The following is an 18,953-nucleotide window of genomic DNA, read 5'->3' as shown; positions in this document are numbered from 1 at the left end:
AATGCGTGAGACACTGCAGGAACCTCAGTCCCCCAACCCAAGGGAACAGGCCCTTGAAACAGCCAGCATGGCTGAAATCTTCAGTTCCTGTCCCCTCCTTTTTCCAGACCCAGCTCACACTATTTCCCATGGTCACCTGACCTCTGACCACTCTCAACTCCCTAAACAGAGCAGGCCGTCTCCCCACCAAGCCTCTGCATAGGCAGTTCCCAAGCCTGGAACGTCTTACCACCACCATCCTTATGCATCTGGCCAACTCCTCCATGACCTTCAAAGCCCAGTTCCTGGGTCACCTCCTCTAGGAAGCCTTCCTTGACCCCCCTCCTTTCCTGTCCTTAGGCTGATCTAAATCCTAGAAATCAGTGCTTCATATTAAAACTTTTTCTTGGCTTATAGCCTACAGTCAACTCAGACCACAGACTTGGGTATGCAAGAAATGTTGCTTTCTTTATTATTTGATAACTGAGCTCAGTTTCAACTTCACGCCTTCATTCTGCCAAATGAAAGAAACAAATCTTAGTCAATTTAGGTTCTCCTTCCCCTTCTCTGGATTTGGCTTTTCATGTCAGACAGTTTCACGGGGCGGGGGCATTTGGTCCTCAGTCTTCTGTCTGTGCTGACATCCACTGTGATGTCCTTGACTGACCTTGCTTCAGGCCACAGGTCCATGCTGATCCCCGGGTCATTCTCCTGCACCTCAAGGTGCACCTCGAGGTGCATCTCAAGGCCTCTTGAGTACAGTTCATGCTCTCTCGTTTTCTCTCCCCCCTCCTCTCTCCTGCTCTCTTTCCAGTATTCCTGAGACCCCCTTGGGCACAAGGAGACAGTGGGCTTTCTGGGATAAGGTCCTCTGACGCCACCTCAGGCACATTGTCCAGGACATTCCACGAAGCTGGCTTGGTATCCAGATCACGGGCCACAAGGCGGCGTGGCTGCCCTCTGCTCTCAGACCCGGCCCCTCCTGCCGCCTTAGGGATTCAGCAGGAGGGGAGGGTCACAGTCCACCTTCAGTGACCACCAACAAACACCTAGTCTTCCTTCCCCTTGGATTCTCCTCCTCCTCACGCCAGCTCAGGCAAATTTTATGTACAGGGCGAGGGAGGGAATGGTGAGGCAGCGTGCACCACTGACGCTCCCTCTCTGACCAAGCATGTAGCCTTCCAGATGTGTTGTTTTTTCCAGGCGTCTTTCACAGCTCTGGGCTTCTGGAATTCAAAGAGCCCGAGGAGTCAAAAGCCTTTTCTCTTGCAACTGTAGGTCTTTGCCTGCAGTTGTCAGAGTCTGTTTAGAGACTCAGAAATCAAGCTGCGCCTTCTTTGTTCTCTGCTTTCTGGGGGTGGGCAGCGTGGAACACGCCCTGCCTGCATCCTGAACTGGGGAGGTCCCTGGGTTTTGAGAGTAACAGGAAAGGAGAACACACATTGTCAGAGAGCTCAGAGAGGGGAAAGGCGGCCCCTCGCTCATCTATATTGCCAGAACCAGGCAGAGTGTAACAGCCAGTATCTAGGGGGCACTTCTGGTGAGCACCCCACTGCTCTCCCCACACTATCCCACTGACCCTATACGGCAGGTACTGTTTGTATCCTGGCTCTTCAGCCAAGGAAACATGCAGAAAGGGTTGGGTAGCTTGCCCAAGGCCACGCTGCCAGGGCTCACAGTGCCCCAGGCAGTGCAAGTCTCCAAGGCCTTACCCACTGGGCCCCGCTGCCTCCCGTGCCCAGCGCTCAGGCACAGTGCCTGGGACTCGGCGCTGTAACTTCCCAGTTGTGTGGCGTTGGACTCAGTAGCTCAACACCTCTAAGCCTCACTTTCCTCGCCTTTAGAATGGGGGTAGTACACAAGGGGAAGACGTGGACACTGAGCAACGGGGGTTCAAGCTGTTTGATGAAAAGAGCTCCAACTTTGAATCCCAAGACTTGCATGCACAAAAGTTCAGATTTCATCTTTAGGACTGCAGCTCTTGGGAAGTCACATTCCCCTCTCCTCGTGCCAGTCTCCCAATCTACAAAATGGGTACAACCAACATCTCTGATCAACAGTAAATTATAAATGCTGGTTTTCGCAGGGAGCAGGGCAGGAGGGTGATGGGCAAGACTGGGTGGTGGAGGGGTCAGGCCCTCAAGTGTTTTCCCAGGCAGTTGTTCACTCACTGGTTCAGTGTCCCCCCAGCCCCACCCTGCAGTCAGTCCCTGCCCCCCAGACACCCCACTCAGGGCTGGCTGTCGGGTCCAGAGGTGATGACACACGGGGTGTCAGGAGTCAGGCTGTGGCAGCCGCCTCCCGGGCCAGGATGGCTCAGTAGAAGCCGAAGCCCCCTCCTGTGTGCAGCGGTCTGTGCCGGCTGCCTCGGTTTCTCGGAGAGTCTGGTGAACGTGTTTCCCCTACAGCAGTGGCTGCTTCATTTGTTTGTTCTCGCGGTTTCCATTTCTCATTAGCTGCTAAATCGTCCCATGGCCGCAGACCCTGATGTCTCTGACTCAGCCAGCGGGGGCTGTGGGGGGCTTCGGGGGCTGCGGTCCCAGTGACATCCCAGTCCCCCAGGGGAGGTCGGGAGCAGTGGTGCCTGCCAGGCTGCGTCCCAGAGGATGCAGATTAGGTCAGCTCAGCTCCTGTCCTCGGAGACGTCAGAAGAGGAGGAAGGGGCAGAAGTTCTCCTTGACCTCTGGCCTCATAACTCAGTGGAACATGATGCGGTGACCTTGGGTGAGGGGAAGAGAAGGGAAGACATGAGCTTTCTCTAATGTCGTTACTTTGAACTGGAGGCCACAAGGAAAGGCTGGCAGCTTTCGTGGGATAGAAAAAGCCAGCCTTGTTATGGCTGCTGAAACAGAATGCCACAGACTGGATGGCTTATAAACAACAAGTATTTACAGTTCTGGAGGCTGGGAAGTCCGAGATCAAGGCTCCAGCAGATTTAGTGTCTGCGAGAGCCCATTTCCTGGTTCCTAAACTTATAAGCATCTTGTCTTCTCACTATGTCCCCAAGTGGCAGAAGGGCCAGGAGAGCCCTCTGGAGCCTCTTTTATCAGGGCACTAATCTCGTTCATGAGGACCACACCCTCATGACCTAATCACGCCCTAATGCCATTACACTGGGGTTTAGGTTTCAACATATGAGTTTGGGGTGGGGAGGATGCAGACATTCAGAACTTAGCGCCAGGGAACTGGGGACTGTACAGCTCTCTGCTTCCCAGCAACAGCTAGCAGGTGCACAAAGAACACGCAGCTCCTGTTGGTAAAGGACCAGAGGAAAGATGGGAGGGGGCTGCCTTCAGAGGCCCCCTCCTACTTAGCCACAAACTTTTTGTAAATCCAGCACCCCGTACCCCAGTTGTTCTATGTGAAGGATTGCCCTCTGAAAACCTGCAGGAAATGTTAAAATCCCAGACCCCACCCCACCCCTTGCCTCTCACGCTTGAGGTCATTCCCTAAGCAAATGCTCGCCTCCCATGTTTATTCAGGGAGTGGGAATTAATATCATTGTAAATCTACCTCAAATATAATTAAGAAGGTAAATCTACATTTCAAAGAAATCTGATCGCTCATCTCCAGACCAAATAAACAAAATTTCAAATATCCGAGATCTGCAGCAGCCTCGCGGGGGACTGGGCTCCGCTTCTCTCTGCCTGAATACCGTCAGGGGGAAGGCATCGTGTGAGGAATTGTCTCCTCCGGCTCTACCAGCGTTGAGATGGAGCTCAATCTTCTCATCTGTGAAATGGCGTTAATAACACCCGTCTTAGATGGTTGTCTGGAGGGTTGGAAATGCCCGCTGAGAGCCCAGCTGAGAATCTCCCCAGGAATATAAAGTCCATCAAGGCAGGATTGTGTTTGTTCCCTGCAGTGTCCCCAGTGCCTCACACACGGTCGGTGCTTAATAAAAACAAAACCATCAAATCCTGAAACCCAGAGAGCAGCAGTGACTTGCCCAGGCTTACACAGCAAGTCAGAGCAGAGCCCAGATTCAGACTGGGAGCTCCTTCCACTAGCCCAGGGCAGATGTGGTTTGCTGCTTCATTCCACCGATTACCATGGTCTGTATGTCCATGGGCACCACCCTCCTTTTCCTGGACCTCAGTTTTCCCCATCAGTAAAATGGGCATGCTATTTATTAGAGAGAGTGACAGACCTCCACCTTAGTAAACAGGCAGAGCCCTGTCCCACCTTCTCCAAGATCTGACCATTTTCTGTCCGGACTGTGACCCAGAACCTTTTTTCTACCATCGTCAAAATCACCCTCTCCTCCTCTAACCTTCTTTTCTCTTTCCACCCTCCCCAAGGATGAAATAATAGAAGGCAAATATTTCCCTGCTGCCAGCCCAGTCGCACCAGTCAAGCTAGAGTGAGGGGGACCAGAGTCTCCCCCTCCTTTGCCCCCTGCCCCTGAGGACACCTTAAGGAAAGTGGAGTTTCCTAGGCTGATTCTCTGTGATTTCAGTGTCCCTCACTCCCTCACCGCAGTGCACCGGAGTTAAGATGACCTTGGCAAGCAGCTTTATGTATTAGCTGTCTGGTGCAGAGAACAGAGTCAAAGAAAACCCACTCAGAAGTCTGGAGAGCTACTGAGGCTGGGGTGGGATGGGGTGAGGGAAGGGCAGGAAAGGAGGGAGGCCGGATGGCAGGGAGTGTCCCCAGGGTGTTAGGCAGGACGGATTAAGGAGAGGAGAATTGCTCTGGAAAAATCATTGCTGAGAAGAGATTACACCCCAGAGCTTCACCAGGATGGGGCCCCGCAAAGGGAGATGGAGTGACAACCAGCTGTCCCCAGACCCCCACCCTCACAGCCACCCTGGGGCACTTTGGGCTGGTGGCTCAGAGAAAGAGCAGCTCCGATCTAAACGTAGCTTCCAGAACCATCTCTCCTCCTCCCAAGGCAGGATTGTGCTGAGTAATGAAAGCAGCCTGGCGTTGGGGCCCCCAGGCCTGGCTTCTCCCATCCGGACTCTGCTGTGTCACTTTGGGCAAGACACGTCACCTGTCTGAGCGCATGTTCCCTTGTCTGTAAATAAGGGAAGTAACACCCAGGTCTGGGGACCGATGGGTGGAGCCACGCGGGATAACGGTTAAGAGCATGGACGTGGGAGTCGAGCGGCCCAAGTTCTGTGGTTCTGGGCCAGGGATTCAGCACCCATCTGAGCCTCAGTTTCTCCATCTACAAATCCTTGAGCTGGACTGTCTCTGTTTCTGCCTTCTCCTCCCTGTGGGCTGGGAGGCTGACCTAGGAGCAACCTGTTAGTGAGGCCCTCCCTGCCCATGGCTTCTGGCCATTCTAAATGGAGGCACCAGCAGGAGACCAAAGGCAGGAGGAGAGGGACCTCAAGGTACCTACTCCCAGACTCCTTCCTGTGGGCTTATACGGGCTGCCCAGGCCCTCAGAAAAGGGTCAGGTCTCTCTTAAGCAGCCCTCGCTACCCAGATCTTCCTGTCTTGCCTACATCCTGCCCTGTGCACTGTAAACAGCCCCTTTGTTATGCTGTCCTCGGTTTACCAGATTTGAGTGGGCCACTGTGTCCTGCTGAGACCCCGACTGTTGCAGCTGCCCCTCTGGCCCTGGACCCGGCACCGTTTCCCTTCAGATGTTTAAACCAAGAAGAACGAACACAGCTGAGTTCAGCTCTGTGCTGAGCCTTTTCCACACAAACCTCACCTGATCTTTCAAATAGCCCTGGGAGGAAGCTACTATGGTTCTTCCCATTTTACAGATGAGAAAACTGAGGCTCCAAGAATTGTTCTCAGCCAGGGCTGAGGCTGGAGCTATCCATCACTCCATCCCCAGTGTGGGCACAGAAGTTTCAGAGTGCATGTGGAGGGGACTTCCATGGCATGCTCTCAGATGGACGTGCCCTCCCTGTGACCGCTCAGAGGGACAGGACAGTCTGCACTGGGGCTGATAACTTACAAGGGTAATTTGATCAACCCCACTTAGCCTGACACAGCAGAGGTTCAGCAGATGCTAAATATTCAATTCTGATTGTTATCATCATTATTATTATTACTATTATTATTCCAAAAGCCTTTAACAGTGGGATGGGTGTGAGAAGTCCCCCTCAGGCCAGTTCCTTCCTCACAGCCTCACCATCCCCTATTCTTCTGATCACCTTGACTTTGGACTCTGCTGGGTCGGGGAACACAGGGAGGGTCCGTACACACACACACACACACACACACACACACACACACACAGTTGTTCCTCCTCCTTCATTCCTACCCCCATCCCTCCCATCCCCAAGCCTGCCTCCATTGCCCCTCTGTCACCTCCTGCTTCTCTCATTCTCTTGTGGAGCCTAGGGAGACAGGGGAAAGCACACTGTTACCTCTGGGACATGAAGTGTAATTAGGGTCAGGGCTTCAGCTCAGAGTGAAGGAGTCAGGCCTGGAGTGAGTAAAGGTGGAATTTCCCTCCTGGGTGTGAGGCAAGTTGCGGAGGAGTGGGGGACGCTACTTGAGGATAGGTGGCCCTGGGCGCTTCTCATGTCCCGTGATGTACATGGTGTGTCCTAACCCTCCTCCAACTGCAGAAGGTGGGGTCAAAAAAAGACCCCAGCTAGAAGGGCAGGCAGCAGGGATGAAGTGTGCAGTCAGCAGAGTAAGAACCCAAGCAGGTCTGTCTCACTGTCCCTGGTAGAGAAGGTCTTGGGGCGATACCAAAAGGTGGGCACTGTGCCGTTCTGCACTGGACCTGGGATATGTCGTCTCTGCCTCCATGATCCCATCTGTAGAAGGGGTGTGTAGGGCTAGATGGTCTCAGAGGGTGACCTTCGGCCAGCGACCTCTCCTTTGTGAACTCCAGTCTCCCCAGCTATGAAACATGGTCTGGGAGAGCTGTGAAAGCAAATTACACTGTGAACATTCCACCTTGCTGAAACTAGAATATCCTAGATCAATGGTCCTTCCCCTCCCTTTCCCATCTATTTTCCAATTTGTTATTCTTCTTCTTTTCACCATTTACAGACATATCCCAAGATAATCCATTTTTAAAATACTGCGCTCAGTTTGAAATTTAAGTAAATGGCATCACACGTTTAGAAAAAACATGAGCTTGATCATCTTGACTGTGTGACTTAGGACAAGTCCCTTCCCCTCTCTGAGCCTTGGTTTCCTGTCTCGAAAATGGGCTGAATGTGGGCAGTGGGAGAAGGCTGACCTCTGAGGCCCCTTCCTACCTACGATTCCACACTGCGAGTGACCTAACGCTCCACACGTCCCCGTGGCCTCCCTGCCCCGTGTGCCAGGCCTGAGGCACTCCTCTTGGACGGATCAGGTCTCACCCTGACCCTCTCGAGTCGGCTACGATTGTTTCTCAGTTCCCCTGTGAGGCTTGTATCTTAACTCAGACAAGCTTTTATAGCCAGTCCTGGACAGCAAGTGCGGTTGTCTCCATGAGTCCCACTGGGAGGGATTCACCTTTCTGGGCTGAATGAATGATGCTTTGAGCCTCACCCCAGAAACAGTTGGGCTGGACTGTTCAGTACTTATCACCTGCTTGGAACCTTACCCTCCGGCCACCCAGGTGACTGAGTACCTTCCCATCCTTTTTCTCAGCAGTGGCAGAACCACCAGGCCAAGCTCTGTTTTCTGACCTCGTTTGGATGCTCCAAACAATAATGATAAAGTAGTGTTGTGAAGAGGCAAAGAGGTTTGCAGTTAAACAGCTTGAACCCTGGCTCTGCTGCTTGTAGTCCAGGCAGGCTTGGCAAATGCCTTCACCTCTCTGAGATTCGGTGTGTGCATCTACAAAAATGAGATCGTAATACCACCTATAGGGTGCTTAGGAGATGTAGATTACAAATTTGAAACCCCTCAGACAACACCTGGCACATTGTAGGAGCTTAGGACCTGCTGGCTCCCTTTTAGTTCTCCCGTCCCTGTAATGTCATCTATAAAGCCGGATGGGAAAAAGATGCTCCACTGTTAGTTCCTATTCCAAAGAGGCATCCCCATCTACAGATTTATAGCCCCTGGGCTCCTAGCCATACGCCCGAAAAGTCAAACTGAGCAATGGTAATAATAGTTACTCAGCCATATCACACTGAACTGGGGACCTGAGTTAAGTCACAATTCAGACCTGCCAACCTTTACTTAAGCACCTACTATGTAAGCAGGCTCTGTGATGACCCCTGAGGATTAAAAAGATAGGTAAGAAAGTGTAGCACTGAGATTAAAGGCTTGGTTGGGAAGTCACCCACATCTGGACTGCAGATCTAGACTGAGTCATAAACTCCCTGTGGGGCACTGGGAAAGATCATCACTTAAACTCTCCAGACCTCAGCTTCTAAATCTAAGATGTCTTGGAGTTGCTGGAAGGATGACATGAGAGGTATGTAGCAAAATGCCTGGCTCATAGCAACTATCAAAACCCAGAAAGTGTCAAGACTCAATCCAGCGTGGAAAAGAAATTAAGACACACCATACTTATAAAAACACACAGAAAGATGCTTGTCAGGTCAACAAAAGTAGACACAAGCAGTTCTCATTTTTCCTAAGGATAACTGGTACCAGTGAAATACCATGTAAAGAGAATCTTCTTAAAACAAGGGTCAAAATATTCATTGTAAATAGTGAACGAAAAAGGTTCAAATGGAGCCGTACATTGAGAAATGGAAACTGAAAGCATGGAAACAAGAGGTTTTATTTTTTTTAATCTTCTGTTAACAAAATGTAGATTTTAATGTCAAACGTACTACTTCCTTTTCAGTTAAAAATAGAAATTTTCAAGTGTTGATTTCCTTGGGGGGGGATGACATTTTTTAGAGAGAATTTGTATCTTAGCACAAGGTAATATTATTTTGTGTTTGACTTTTTCATGGGGTGATAATAGTGTCATTTTGTGCGAGTGTTTTAGAGATTTATCCGGTTTCCCAAGAGTATCTTCCACTTACAAGATGATAGAATTTATCTTTTGAAGCTTCTGGCATCTTGGTCCATTTTCTCGTCTTTGATTGTTAACTAGTTCAACCCTGCCAGTTCTTCATTTGCAGTTTAAATGTGAATGGAACAGTCATCCGACCACTCTCTTGCTAACTTCCTGAAATCCTGATTTGTTGCAAGATTTGCTCTTCTTTCCTACATCAATTTCCTTTGAATTCCCCATTGCATCTTCATTCAGATATTTGCAACTAACAAGCTGAAGGAAACCCACCAAAGACATGGGTGAGATGAGTAAAGGTAGGAAGTAGTGTTAATGGGGAGTAATATTTGAGCCTAAAGTAAATATTTAAGCAGCCAGCTCATTAGTAAATATTTTAGCCTTAGGAAGACGTTTGCTTTTCTACCAAACCTTGTAGCTGTACAATAATTGTCAAATTCAGAATAACTGATAAGAATTTCTGAAGGAATTCAGAATAGAGAGAGCTTACTAGTTTGATTCTTTTAAGTAGATATATCCTAGATATTTTAACATGCACACTTAACAAGGTCTAAATCTCACCGATATATTTACATTTCTCCTGAATGATAATACCTTTGCAATGTTTGCACTCTAATTACGTCTATTGGGGCTCAGAGCAGGCTACCACAAAAGATGCCATTGATTCTTTTACGTTAAAGTTACTTGAGAAACAGCTGGTGAAAAAAAAAACACTCTGACTCATTTCTTTCCCTGTGAAAGCAGGAAATAAATCTCCCATGTGATTTCCCAATCCCCAATGTCTTTCCAGTACCAGGAGGATAGAAAGCATTCTTACCATCAGAGTAAGGGAATTCAAGCTTAAGACAGCTGCAGAAGCCAGCCTGGTTGCTTCATTAGTCTGCTACCCTAAGCACAAGCTCCTGTGTTTAGTTAGATCTTTACAAATAATTGTTTCTTTGTCTGAAAATGATGTATAAACAGCCTGCTTTGGTCACTTCGGGGGCTCATTTCTATGGGACCTCTATGCATATGAATTAGTTTTTTTTTTCTCTTGCGACCGTGTCTTGTGTCAATTTCATTATTCAACCAGCCAAAATAACAACTCAAGCAGAGCAGGGGGAAATTTCCTCCTCCCAACACCTCCTTCCCAACTTAAATTCTGTAGTTCATTATTTTGGTTCTGTCTTGTGATTTTTAGTCCCTTTATATTTAATATACTTACTGATATAGTCGGGTTTAATTCTACCATTTTGCTATTTGTTTTCTATTTGTCATATCACTTCTTTCTTCCTTTGTTTCTTCTTTCCTGCCTTTTTGGGAAACTAAACAAATTTTTTTTTATTCTCCGGTTTTCTTGTATTGGTTTTTTGTTTCACATCTTGGAATTATTTTTCAGTGGTTACTCTGGAAGTGTCAGTGTACATCCTTAGCCTGTGACAGTTTAGTTTTAAGTTAGGACCTTTGCTGTTTCCTGAACAACGCAAGAACTTTACCCTCATTGAGCTCCATTTCTCCCTTCTGTTCAGTTGAAATGGTGTTAAACATTTGACTTCTGCATATTTTGTAAATTCCACAAGACATTATTAATATTGTGATTTGAAGCAGTCAGTATTCTTGCATATTAACCTAAATATTTCCTTTGTAGTGTTCTGTATTCCTTCTTACAATTTTGTGTTCCTGGCTGGAGTCATTTTCCTTCAATCTGAAGAATTTTCTCCGGTGTATCCTCTAGTGCTGGTCCGATGACATTAAATTTTTGTTGATTTTCAGTTTCCGTTTGTCTGAAAATATTTTTATTTTGCTCCATTTTTGGCAGGATTTGTTTTTGCTGTGTGTATAATACCAGGGTGGTAGTTCTGTTAGTTTGTAAATTTGAGCATTTTAAAGATGTTTTCTGAAGTTCACCCATGTTTGTTGAAAAGGCAGCCAACAGACTGATTTGTTTTCCTTTGAAGACAGTTTATCTTTCTCCCTCTGTGACTGCTTGGGAGAATTTTTCTTTGTCTTTCAGCAGTTTGACTGGGAAGAGTTTAGGTGAATTTTCTTTGTCTTTATCCTTTTGGGGGGTTCGCTGGGCTTCTTGAATCAGTGAGTTGATGTCTTTCATCAGTTTGGAAACTCTTGGCTATTATCTTTTCAAATATCGCTTCTTCCCAGTTTCTCTCCTTGCTTCCGGGGCTCCACATGTGTGCATATTGGACCTTTGACATGATCCACATGATGCTTAGACTCTTTGACTTTTAATGTTCTTTTGTGTTTGTCTCTCTGGTTTTAGTTTGACTGTTACCTATGGTTCTGTCTTCAAGTCACTGATCCTATAGTCTACTGTGTTTTGTCTGCTGTTAAACCCATCTAGTCAGTTGGTACTTTTTTATTGATCCTGAGTAACTGTTGAAAGATAGTAGACTTCAGAAGGCACATGTTTTCATCCATTTCATCCATCATTTCCTTTATTTTCTCTAACACAGTAGTCATAGTTAACGTTCTTATCTGATGACTACAATGTCCAGATCTTCTGTGAATCTGTTTGCATTGTTTGCCTCCTTTTCTCTTCCTCTTCCTCCCTCTTCACATGCCTTACAGTTTGGACTACATGCTAAACATTTTGTATTTTAGAACTGTGGGGGTTCTAGCTGATTTATTCTATCAGAGAAGCTCCCCCCTTTCCTCTGTTAGGAGAACAGGGTAAAAGGCTGATTCCCCCTGCCCAGTCAGAAATTGAGATGGATCACTGATGGGCTGCAGTTTTAACAGACTAAGGCCACCATATCTGGCTTGTCCCTTGAGTGTGGCCCTCCAGGACTGTTGAATAAGAGCCTAGCTGGTTTCTTCCTCCTCATCCCTAAAACGGGGGAAACAGTCAGGCGTTTATGTCAGGTCCTTTCCCTCTAGGAGGACACTGTCTCCTAAATACCATGAGATCATAAGAGATTTTATTCTGACTTTCCACCCCAGCTTACGTGTTAGCTATGCTGCCTCAGCACTAAGCGATGTCCTATAGAGAAAATTACCCTTATGTTTCTGACTTCTATAGTTTCCAATCTATCATGCCAGCCCTGTACAACTGCCTACAACTCTGCTAGATTTCATTTCCCCCAGCAGACTACCTCTGCTTGGGCCAAGGCCAAGCCTTAGTTAATGTCCAGAATCACAAATGCTCGCAGGGAAGAAAGCTGTCAGCAATTATCAGCTTATATAGGAGGAACTCTTCCTTTTCTGCAATTGAAGTCCACTTAGTGCTCATTTCCACAGCTCTTTGATGTCTTCAAAATTTCTTTTTGCAGCTTTTTTCCCTTTTATAGTTGTTGCCGTGGGGGTGTTGGCCTGCCATGATTTACTGCATCTTACCTGAAAGCAGTATTTTATCCTGTTATTTTCAGTAAATTAAACATTATTATTATTAATTTATATAGCATTATTACTCAGATATACCCTCATATTGATCACATATTTCCTTAGTATTCCTTCTTGAATCTCAGACTTTTTATCTGAGTCAGTTTTCCTTCTGACTAAGCTAACGTCTTTAAGAATTTCCTTTGGCGAGGATCTGTTGGTGGTAAACCCTCAGTTTTCATTTGTTCAAAGATACCTTTAGGTTGCTCTCATTCTTGAAGCATAATTTCTCTGGGTATACATTTGCAGGTGGTCAATTATTTTCTCTTCACTCACCGAAAATATTATTCTGCTACGTTGTGGCTTCCGTTGTTGTTGAGAAGATAGCTGTTAGCCTAATTGCTGCTTATTTGTCGGCGACCTAACTCTTCCCTCGGATTGCTTTTACTATTTCTCTGTCATAGATTGTGACGTTTCCTGCACCTTCTAAAATTGGGCTGTTCACTGACTGAATACTCGTTAGCAGCAGCTTGTGTTAGACATCCTCACTCTACATCCTCCACATCTTTTAACATCTTTCATTTTTCCCATCTTGCATTCTAGATACTTTTTACTTATTTCTACCTAATTGCTTACTAATTCTCTCTTTAGTTGTGTCTAATTTGATCTTTAATCTATCCGTAACCATCCATTGAGGCTTTAAGTTTTTTAATTACTATATTTATTTCTAGATATTCTGTGATTCTTTTTTTCACCATATCTCATTATTTGCTCATATTTTGAAGCCTTTTTTAATTTATTTAAACATGTAAATGTGGCCATCTTATATTGTGTCTAATTAAAATTCTAATATTTGAAGCTTTGCTGATGATTTTGCTTTCTGTTGTTCCTGCTGGATCTGTCTCATAGTGCCTTGTTTCCTTGTGTGTTTTGTAATTTTTGACAATGAATTTTCCTTGGAACTTTATCTCTGAGAATTTTCTGAGGACTGAGTTAAAGTTTCACTTCTCCAGAAAGGACTGTGTTTGTTTTTTCTAGCCACCTGGGAGAACTACCAATCCTAAACTATTTTAAATTAAATTTTCTGCTTAGGGTTTTTCAGATCATAAGCCCAAGTGAGGGTTAGCATATGGTTACAAATTCTCAGGGAACATGAGTCCCACTCCTTGCCTCACTTCACCCCCAGAATCAAAGTCAGGTCAGGCAGATTTTCCATGTGAATTTATTTCTCATTCACCTTCATATGAAAGGTCTAACCCTTTGAGATCTAAGTTGTATATGGGGGCCTGTACCCACTTGGTAGGGCCTAGGTTTTACCTCCTGGTATCCAAGCAAGATTTGCAGTGGCTAGGAGTGGCCACAAAGTGCATAGCTCATTCTTTACACATCAGTATTTAAAGGCAGTAGACCTGCTTTCAGAATCACTGATTTCCCCAGGCTAAGCCCATCCTGTCCCTCTTTAGATGGGAGAATCCTAATTCCGGGACCTCCAGCATGGGGACTGAAGCTAGAGAAACCAGGCAGTGCACTGGGGAACTCACAGTCACTATGAGGGCTGCGGTCCCTGCTTGTGCTTGCCTTCTGCACACCCAAAGGTAAGCCCTTCTGTCTCCACTCCAAGTCCACCAGAGCAGGGATCCTGTTGTTAAAAGCTGTAGACCTTTCAATGGAACAAGTTCTCATCTGGCCTGAAAAAGTGTATGTCATAAATCAGCCTTTTTGTTTTCTTGGGTTCTTTTTTAGTACAAAAAGATTTTAGTCCCAACCTGAAACCATGATGCTGTTCTTGGCTAAGAAAACCTGCTCTGATTTAAGGAACTGACATTCATGCAACTAATTGACAAAATTGATTATCTGTCTCTTAACCATGTTAAGAATATAATTAAGGAAAACTGCAGTAATGATAGCTGGTTTACCCTGATGAAATCACTGCACACTTGATTTAACTGCAGCATTTCTGAAAGCTTGTTCCTTGACACATTAAATCATGTAAAGGGTCTCTATGTTTACATAAGCTTAAAGAATGTTATATGTTATCTTAGAGATTCACAGCATATATTGGAATATTAATGGCCCTGAGAAGTTCTGTGATTTAAAAAAAAGTCTTTAATTTTGTTTGATTCAGCATTTTCAAATCATATTTAACCTCAGAAATATAAGGAACTTGGAACAGTGATAATTCATTTTTCAGGATAGAATTCACGTCTGTCACAGAAATTTGTCAACCCTCAATGAACACTGAAAAATGGGTTCTAGAGATAAGTAACATTTATTCAGCAAATATTTGTTGAATGCCCGCTACGCCTACCACGGCAGGCATACACTGATGAATAAAACAGGCAGAGTTTCTGTCTTGTGGAGTTTATGGGAATATTGAGCTGTCATGGAAGCATTAAGAAAGACGTATCAAGTGGTTAGAACCTTGATGCTTCTCAAGGTGTAGGACCATGGCTATGGAACAGGGCCCACAAGCTGGGCAGTTGGCCAGATATTCGGCTATTTATTGCATGTAGCCTAGAAGCAGCAAAACTTACTGATACAATTGTACCACTCAAGAGAGCCATAAGGAAGAATAAGCACAAACTCATTTGTTCCTCAAACAGCAGGCATCATTTATCTGGGGAAGAAAGTTCAGGAGAGACAGGTAAGGAAGTAGGTGGTTTTAAGACTTACAGAATCTCTGATGGATCTGAGGGTTCTTCCTAAATTAAGCTCCACAACAGTGTCTGAGTCACAGTCCAAGTTCAGTAAGTGTTAGCTAGAGTGATGATGGTGGTGATGGTGGTGGTGATGGTGGTGATGGTGGTGGTGATGACTACAGCTATAATGATGCTGGTGTTGGATGATGATGGCAATGATGGTCATGATGACAATGAAGATGATATATGATGGTGATGATGATGATAATGATGATGGACAATAGTAATGATGATGGTGATGATATTGTTGGATGATGGTGGTGATTCTGATGATAACGATGGTGATATGATTATGATGAGGTTGGTGATGACAATGATGATTATGGTGACGATGGTGATGAAGATGGTGATGACAGTAATCATATTGGTGATGATGGTGATGATGACAGTAATAGTAATCTTCAGCTCCTTCCTGTCACTCAATACTATGTTCAGTTGGTCACCAAGAACCTTAAGGCTACTTCATAAGTTACTCTTAATTTCATCCTCTCCTTTCTCTCTCAAATACCATTTCCTTGGAACAGGCCTTGATCCTTTCTCAATGGCCCCCTTATCTCACTTCCCTACCCCTAACTCTCATTCTTCCAATCCATGCCCCACAACCGCACCAGTGTAATCTTCCTGAACGTTAAGTCTGACCACAACTCTTCCTTGTCAAGCAGCCCCCAAAGTTTCCCCAAAGTTTATGCTGAAGTTGCCTGGGTGGCTTAGCAGGGATTAAAGACTCTCCACTGCTTCTCTCCCCAGGTGTATCTCTTCCTGTCTCACCATATATCCTCAACTCAACTATACTCAACCCACTGCACCCCAACCACAGCACAGAAATTGACACTTCCTTTTTCATACTCTTCATCTTATGTGTCTTTTCTCTTTCTTGCCTTTTAACAAAACATCCGTTAGCTCAGCAGTCTGAGCCTGTCTGGAGCTTTTCATCATCTTAGCCCTGGCATAGACTGCAATGTGTTTTTTTTCACCTGGCCTCGTACTGCTTTCTGCATGTATCTGTGTGGCCTTTTTGCCACATGCAAGGTCATGTTATTATCTGTGTCCACCCTGGATGGAAGGTGCTGCTTGAGGGCAAATACTGCATCTGACTCACTACATTCTAGACCCTTCACAGTGTAGAACACAAGAGACATGTGTGTAACCATTGCCAAAGTGCAGGGTAAATGCATCCCCCATGGAATGATGGCTATGCAGAACCAGGGCCCCCCTTCTTATAGGTTCTGTGTTACCCACACTTTCTTTCCTTACAGTCTTGGCCAGGACTTCACCAGGTTTGTAATTCAGGGGCATGTGAGGCCAAACTCCATCCTCTTTTCCTTCATCCACACAGTTTCACTTACTTACACAATGGTGTGTGTATGTGTGCGCCGGCATGTGTGTGTGTGTGTGTGTGTGTGTGTGTTTGTGTGTGCATGGTGAAGTCTGGATGGGCTGGAGAGAGGCTCAGTCCTCTGTGCTATAGATCAAGGACACTGCATTCTCCTAGCCTTTAGGAAGTCATTAAAATTAGAACCATTTGTCACAGGAGGTCTCAGTGCAGCATCAGGCCCTGGGAAGGACCAGGACACATCTCTTGGCCTCTGAACGGAATGAATCTATTCATCCATGCATTGATTTCACAGATATTTATTGAGTTAGCAGTGTGCCAGTCCCCATGTTGGGGTCTGGGGATACAGAGCAGAACAAAAAAGAGCAAAACCACATGCTTGTTTTCATGGGATTTATGATCAGCTGCTCTGCTAAAGGGGGTGGGGACAGACAACAATCAAGGTAACAAACCAATAAGATAGTTGGAAGCAATGATAAGGGCTGGAAAGGAAATAAAACACAGGGACGTGAGCAGATAATGCAGGGAGACTGGAGAGCTGCTTTGATGGAGAAATCCTGGAGACCTCCCTTGCAGAGATGGCATTTGTGCTCAGGCTTCTGCAACAGGAAAGGGCCAGATGTATAAACATCTGGGGGAAGATGGAATGCCACTCCAGGCCAGGCAGAGAGAAGAGATGGCAGGCAGCCATGGTTGGACCACAGTAAATGAGGGGGAGGGTGCTTGAAGGAGCAGTTAAGAGGCGAGTGATGGCCAGGCCGTGCAAGGCCTTGTGGGCCATGCTAAGGATTTGGGATTTTATTTTAAGTGCAAAGGAAGGCTGCTAGATGGTTTTAAGCAGGAATAACAAGCTCCCATTGATGCTTTTCAAAGCTCAGCTGTATGAGGAAGGAATTACAAAGGGGACAGAATGGACCAGAGAGGCAATCAGGAGCTGTCCAGGCCAGGGCTGGTGCTGACGAGGAGCGGGGGGTTAGCACTCAGAGCGGTGAGATGCAGCCTTTGCCTCCCTCCTCCCTCCCTCCTTCCTCAGAAGCCCAGCCGGCCCTGGAGGGCTCCCAGAGAATGACATCATCTTCAGCTCTGGGCTGCTTGATATGCAGGGAACTCATCCCAGAGGTGTGCTGAGGCCACACACCAAAGCATGAAGATATGAAGCTGCCAAGCCTGTGCTGGAGGGGGAGACAAAGGAAGAAAACCCCAGTGAGCACATTCTGGATAATACAACAGCCCCACGAAGTGCAGCTCTATTTTGCAGATGAATCCTATAACCATGAACATGTAAGGATTCTCAGAAACCACATGTCCTGTACTCCTGTCTCAGAACTTGTGTGTATCCCTGGTTCTTACTTATTTATTGATCACATCCTTAAATAGAACTCTTACTATGTCTTAATTACTTAACAAATGTTAATTCTCATAACAACTTCATGAGGTAGGAATGATCATTATTCCCATTTAACAGATGAGGAAAACTGAGGCACAGAGAGGCTAAGTAACTTGCCCAAGGTAGCACTGAGCCAGGATTTAAACTCACACAGTCTGGCCCAGAATCTACATTCTTTTTAACTCTGCGTGATACCACCTCCTCTCTCTTGTCTGTGAGTTAGAACAATGGAAAACTCTCCACACCACCCCGCCCCTCAGCAGGCTAACACATCTCTTGTACACATGGTGGCATTGCCAAGTTGTTCAGTGGCACAATTTTCATCTTGGGAAAATACGGACACCTCATAGGAAGGCTGGCTTGAAGGGGAGGTGATTCCCAGTTACAATTCCTTACAAGTAATGAGAGGACCTCAGACAGGAAACTCAGAGTGAGACCTAGGATGTCTGTTTTATTTAACCTTCTGTCCCCAGGTTTAGCAGAGTACCTAGAACAGAGGAAGTGCTCAGTAACATGCGTTGAGTGGACGGATGGATGGATGAATGGGTGAACATGCCGATTCAATACCTAGTACAATGCAGGCAGGCAGTGCAAGAGGGTCGTGTCTTGGCTCTTGCCCTCACATTCCAGGGTCTAGCCCAGTGTGACAAGGTCAAATGCTTGCAAGGGTGTGGCCTGTCCTCAGTTCCAGCAGACCATTCATGTTTGTGGGAACGTGGCCCTGTGTGGCCAGGTCTTCTGATTTTTCGTGAGAATCTGGATATACCACTGTCATGCAAAATTATCTGATTTTTAAAAGACTGTGTGTCCTCAAGAAAATACATCTAAGTGCTAACTAGGTCAACTCCCTGGGCCACTACGTTGAGACGTCCAGCCTAGAATCAGTAGGAGATGGACCAGAATGGGCTCTGGATTGGTGTCCACTAACAAAGATGAGAAGGTCCTGGGAGCCTCTCAGAGGAAGTTGCATTTTGCACACTGGCTTATCCAGATTCGAGATGTGGTCGGTGTTAATTTTCCAGTTGTCATCCCAGGATTTCAGTTAAGTCTTGCCTAACGTTGCAGCCCAGCTCAGCCATTCTGTAGAGGGATTAAAAGATGGCTCTTCTGTGCAAAACTGGGCCAAAGTGGTAAAAAGAGGGCAGTGGCTTTCAAGGACCGGGGAATGGGGAAGGTGGCTTGATGAGAGAATGAAACTCACAAAGCTGTAGGATCTTAGACACCAGGGCTGAGCAGCCCAGCCACCCTTCTCCAAACGGAGATTCACCACCCGTGGCTGTACTCAAGGATGTGAGTCTTATTTTCTTAATCAAGAGAGAAAATTTCTTTGCAGGCACGATTCCCAGTTGGGAA

General features: G+C 46.2%; 1 protein-coding gene across 4 annotated transcripts in view; it reads left to right on the top strand.

Moving 5' to 3' along the window:
* Window positions 1-18,953, top strand: part of KCNIP1 (potassium voltage-gated channel interacting protein 1) — a 317,413-nt gene that overhangs the window by 146,522 nt on the left and 151,938 nt on the right. The window lies entirely within an intron of this gene.

Source organism: Camelus ferus, chromosome 22 (genome assembly GCF_009834535.1).
Source record: "Camelus ferus isolate YT-003-E chromosome 22, BCGSAC_Cfer_1.0, whole genome shotgun sequence".
NCBI classification, from domain to species: Eukaryota; Metazoa; Chordata; class Mammalia; order Artiodactyla; family Camelidae; genus Camelus; species Camelus ferus.
Note: the sequence above shows the minus strand (reverse complement) of the source record. Positions and strands in the feature narration are given on the sequence as shown.